This window comes from Suricata suricatta, chromosome 6 (genome assembly GCF_006229205.1).
Source record: "Suricata suricatta isolate VVHF042 chromosome 6, meerkat_22Aug2017_6uvM2_HiC, whole genome shotgun sequence".
Lineage (NCBI taxonomy): Eukaryota > Metazoa > Chordata > Mammalia > Carnivora > Herpestidae > Suricata > Suricata suricatta.
In genome coordinates this window covers 53,585,717-53,591,803 of record NC_043705.1, presented here as the reverse complement: position 1 = coordinate 53,591,803, position 6,087 = coordinate 53,585,717, and positions in this window count along the sequence as shown.

The window sequence follows — 6,087 nt, the reverse complement described above, 5'->3', positions numbered from 1 at the left end:
GAGTTGTTGAGAAATATGGTATTTACTCTATGGCTGTGTATCTAGCTGAAAACAAGTCACTTGTTGCTAAAATAAAAAACAAAATACAGAATCAGGGGCCACTAGAAGAGGCAGTTATGTCTCAGAGTTGGGATGATATAAATATTAAGGAGGAAATGCTTTTTAAAATTATGCTATAATAATGATAATGACTTTCCAAAAAGGTCAAGTGGCTCTCATTTATTGCTCTAGGGCACAACATTGCCACTGTTAGAATGGGGAAGAATTTTCCAAGAAGAGGAAATACTCAGTGGGAGACGGAGTGGAATGGATTTTTAGGACACAGTCAGGGCCTGCGTCCAGCCTGGTTAGCGTCAGTGGCCAGAAGCAACGCAAACTCCGCGGCAATTCCCAGCAACCACGGCCCAGGTCACCTGCTTCTTATCTCTTGGAATCAGGACAAATCATGAGTTCTGATGACTTGAAAGGCAAGCGGTGGGGAATTTAAAGGAGCCTACAGAGTTTAAAATCAAATGAGCAGATGAAGCTAATGAAACTCATTTGTGTCCTCCAGAAGACGAGCCGCAAATCCCTGCTGGGTTTGCTGCACACCAATCTCACGTGGTGGGCTAGGGCTGTGTGGTTCATACAGTGCAGTTGATTCCACTGAAAATAAAAATGAGTGGGCACACAGTCTGTCCTTTGCTGCCCTGCTCACTGCTCCCTTGCAGTGTAGCCAATCAAGTTTTATATCCTTAGTTCTGCCTCAGGTGAGTCATTTCACTGCCGTCTTGCTGGCCTCCACCCTGTGGGGTAGCCCCACATTTGGTGGCCTTCATGGGGAACCTCCACCAGCCTGGGACTCTTCCCAGATTCTCCAGGAATGTCTCAGGGCTTGCCCTCTGTGGGCCGACTCTAGTTCTCCTTGGGGAACTGATGACCTCAGGAGAAGGGTATTCCTTGGATATAAAGGCCCAGGGGATAGGAATCAGTCGGATCACCCTTGCCTGAAAGGGGGAGGGATTTCCCTTTTCACCCTGCAGAGGGATCCTTCCTCCCTCTCCTTTCTTGTTTTGGCCCCTAACTCTAGAATTCCTTAGACAACTGAAGTTCTCTGGCCAGGGCAGCTTCTTGGTGTGGTCCAAAAGTCTGACAGCGAACAGGTCTGACTGCCCATGCCAATGAAGGCAAAGGACCCGTTTCCTTTCCTCCCCTCTCCCACTCTGTCCCTCTCAAGGCATCAGTTCCCAGCTTCAGCGGAAGATCTTCCAGGGCGAATCTGTGCACATTGCACACTTATTGGGACCCTTCCTGATGCTGACTCTCAGCCCCCTGCTTCTCTCGGCCCCCTCCCCTTTTCCTTCTGTTCCCGTGGGCCCAGCTGGCACCTTGATCTACAGTCAAGATATATTCCCATAATCTGAATGAATCTAAATATTTCATATACAAATGATGTGTCAGCAAGGATTCCAGCCCACCCCATGCGGGATTTCCCTCCCCCTAAATCCCATGGACCTGGCCACCAGGGAATTTCACTCAACTGGCCTTCCAGCCCGTTAATATAATCCCATGCTCAGGTCTGTAACTGCACAGAACCCCTGATAGACTAACAAGATTAGGTAAGATCACCCCATCCCCCCACACCGTCCAGCATGAAGCAGCTACTAAACATGAGGCCTGTGCCAATTGCCAAAGATTTGTTATTCTCTATCTGTCAGGGGCTATGTAGAGGCTGGGCAACAGGCTTGAGCAATGGAAACCTGAGTAAGGTAAAAGGGCCCACAGTGACCACCAGGTTGAATGCAAACACATTCATAAGCCACAGTCCCCTAACTGACCAGTGGGCTACTGACTAACCAGGCACAGTTATGAAACAGGGGGAAATTCCATATGTACCCGTACTTTCTCACTCCACCCTATGACTTGGCCCCATACCACCACCTCATGACAGACAGCTCTCCTTTGACCTTTCCTTGCAGTGTAGTTAATACACTTTTATCTCCTTTGAATAAAATAAAAGACAAAGAAAACAAAAAGGAGGGGTCAGAATTAAAATTATACCCTCAGTAGTTGTGAAAGGTAGCTTTAAAAAATTTTTTTTAATGTTTTATTTATTTTTGATACAGAGAGAGACAGAGCATGAGAGGGGAAGGGGCAGAGAGAGAAGGACACAGAACCGGAAGCAGGCTGCAGGCTCCAGGCTCTGAGCCAGCCATCAGCACAGAGCCTGACGCGGGGCTTGAACCCACGAACGTGAGATCTGACCTGAGCCGAAGTCGGAGTGAAAGGTAACTTTTAAATGAATCCGACTTATGGAGGCGCCTGGGTGGCTCAGTTGGTTGAGCCTCTGACTTCTTCAGCTCAGGTACTCATGGATTGTGGGTCAGAGCCCCGTATCAGGGTCTGTGCTGACAGCTCAGAGCCTGGAGCCTGCTTCGGACTGGATTCTGTGTCTCCGCCTCTCTTTCTCTGCCCCTCCCCTGTGCACACTGTCTCTCTCTCAAAAATAAATAAATGTTAAAATAAATAAATGAACCCTACTTTTCCCCAGGTGAAACTATAGTTTGAAAACTGATTCATTCATCCATTTGTTTGTTCCTTCACTAGATCAAGCGTTGCTTAGATGTGTCGGAGCATTTGGCAGGTATAGAGATGACTTGAAAATTTAGGCAATGCTGGTAGATTTGCAGGAATGCAGTGGTTTCTAGTGACATGATAGCATTTCTTAGTTCTTTATTCAGTTGAGAAGATAGCAGAAAGAGCATTGATTTAGGAAACCTGAATTCAAGTCAGCCTCCATGTAACCCTGGGCAAGTTTTGTAACTGCAGGTCCTAGCTTCCTCCATTTATGACTGAAGGTTGAGTTTGGTAAGGGGTCTCAAGTCAAATTTCTGCAGTGGCCAGACATGTAACAGAAATACATGAAGTGGACCCAGCTTAAGAAAAATAGAGGCAGAGGTCTGTTTTGCTTTCCTTTTAACTTAGGTTTAAGGAAACAGCATGTGAGCCTAATAATAAATGGTCGTGAACGTTCATCTTCTGAACCAGAGAAGCCACAGGGAGCAGTGCAGACTGAGGTAACCTGGGTCCATGACTGCTTATCTCCAGTTAGGAAGGGGGGCTAAGTGCCGCGAAGTCTTCTGAATTTCCAAGAGATCTGAGAAATATGGATTGGTTTTCCTATGTGAAATTTTCAGATTTTTTCCATTATGTAGCAACCAATTCAAAACTTAAAAAAAAACACCCTTGTGCCAGTTCATCTCTTAAAGGCCCAACTAAAACAGGGTACAGGGCCACCCATCTGTGATCTCTGGGCTACACTGCCGTCATTGGAGCACTAGCTCTAAAGTTGAGATTTCTGGACCGGTTAAAAGCTTCAGCCAGTCAGAACTCATAGAAATCACACAGCAAATTTAGTGAGTGTACATTTTTGGGATAAGAGGACTTATCAGTTTCTTTAGAGTTTGAAACTCATGACCAGCAAATTCTTATTTACTTATTTAAAAATTTTTTTTTAATATTTAATTTTGAGAGAGAAAGTGGGGGAGGGGCAGAGAGCAAGGGAGACACAGAATCTGAAGCAGGCTCAAGGCTCTGAGTGGTCATCACAGAGCCCCGTGCAGGGCTTAAACTCACGGACTGTGAGATCATGACCCGAGCGAAGTTGAATGCCTAAACCACTGAGCCACCTAGGCTCCCCATCATGACCAGCAAACTTTTAGATTCACCAATGAGCCTAGCACAGGTTTTCAGCTCTTACTCTTCAGAATGCCAAGATGGATGATGTAATCAGACACTTCATTCACGCCCTCATTCATTCAGCAATAGTTATGGAACATTTACTATGTATGAGGCATCTTCTAGGCATTGGGAATATTGAACCGAACAGAAGAGATGAATTCTTTGTTCTTATGAAATGTCCATTCTAGTGAGGGACATAGATAACATCTACAAAAACTAAAAAGGCACATATTATGTCAGGCAAAGACGAGGGCCATGCAAGGTAAGAGGAGAGAGAGAGGAAGAGTAGGACAGAGCAGCATTTTAGGTGGGGGAGTGACAAAGGCCTCTCCCCCAGAGACCTGACCAAAGTAAGCAAGCCAGCTGTGCGATTTTCTGGAAAGAGCATTTCAGAGAAGGGAGAAGTAAAGACAGTCCTGAGGCAGGTGCATACAGTGGTCTCTTTATGGAGTACCCAGGTGAAGGTTAAACTAAGGCTATATAACAACTAGTAGGTTTAAAGGAAGGCTTTGAGATTTTTTTCCCTATAAAACAAGGAATCCCTTCAAATTGTCTGCAACACTTTCATCTCCTTATGTTGATAATGCCCAGCTGAGAAACAGATCTAAGAAGAAAGGCACATACCCACTATTGGCCGGTGCCATAAATAGGCTCTATCTTTCCTGAGAGCTGCTAGTAAATTTAACAAGAGCTGTAAAACTGTTTACAAGGCAAAAGAGATGAAAAGAAAAGTAAGAGGAAAACTAAGTCTACCAACATGTCCCTAGCAGGGTCTTGAACAATACACAAAAATCTCAAATCATTTCAGGTCTCAAAAATGTCAAAAAAAAAAAAAAACCAAGCAAAAACAAACAATGAAATTCAACATACATACACTCTATTAATTTGTAAAAATGACACTAGGGAGCAATACTAATGAGGAGAAATGTGTTATATGAAAAGTGCCCAATAGAAAAAACAAGATATAAACCTGTGTATTTATGCTGACGAAAATTGTGGAAAATACATTACTGCATGTACCAAACACGAAAAGAGAATTTGGAGGGATACAAAAAAAAAATCTACTGTCCAGGAAGCTCTCTTTTTGGGTAGGGTTGCTTACATTCATAATGCACCTTCTTTTTTTCCCCTTGTGGCTGGGTAGTGTGAGTGAGGTTTTTTTTTTGAAGCTGAGGTTTACCACCCAGGAGGCACTATTCCTCTACGACACCTCTGAAAGGGACAGGTCTGTTCTGCAGGCACTGAGCTGGCCATGCAACCTGGAGAAGTATGTACGCAGAGTCCACATTGTGTGGCTTGCACCTGAACTGGGAGCTAAGGAACAGCAAGATGCTTTGCATCACAGTTTTGCTATCTGAACTCGATATGGATTCGGTTCTGGGACAGAAAACCAATGGCAGCTCCACCGGAGCCCGCCAGGACTGTCAGCTGCCACTTCAGCTTCAACAGAGCCAGCAGTGTGGGGGAGCGGCGCCTTCTCTCTGCTGTCACAGTTCCCACACCCTTCCTGGTACGGTGCAGCATCTAATTTGGTAGCTGTCTGTCTGCTTGTGGGGAGAGGGGGTTCCTGGCTTATAGAGTTCCAGAGCAAAACACAGTCTGGACCAGACTGAGCTTTGAGATGTTTTCTTGTCCTTCAGGTCAACAGTCATCTCTTTAGAGAGGGCGTCCCTGGCCATCTGAGTTAAGGTAGCTCCTACCTAGTGATGGGGGGTATATCATGCTGCTTTGGGTTTTGTGTATTAGTCCTGTATACTATTTCCATTTATTTCTTTGTTTAGTTATTGTCTGTCTTCCCCCATTGTAATGTAGACTTCTTGAAAATAGGGAGGACCACGTCTTTCTTGTTGATATTGGTGATTTCTGATGTATAGTCCAATGATTTCTGATGTATAGTCGTTCCTTGGCACTTTATTTATTTATTTATTTACTTATTGACTGGATTAATAAGCTTGAAACGATCAGCAATTGGGGTCCTTTGCAGCTCATCTGGATGTCATTTCTTGAGGAGACTTGAATAAAAGATTTCATATGGCAACAATGAGACCACAAAACTTGGCTGATGGGTTCATTCGAATCTCAATAAGATCATGACATTGTCTTGGGCCTCAGGAAGAGGGTTGCTCTGGAGAAGGAGGGGAACCTGTTTCACTTCCCTTGCTTGGAAAATCCCCCAGAATTTCCATATCCCCCGTCTTTCTTCTCCCTTTCCTTCTGTTCACTTCTGGAGAATGAAGGCTAGCAGTCAGGTAAAGGATGGTGCGCCAGCGGGACACCTCCATTGTTTTTCTCTAGCACCTGGAGGGCCCTTAGAGAAGAACTGCGTGTGTGGAGGGTGGATGGAGGAAGTGGTCGCTCAGACACGCA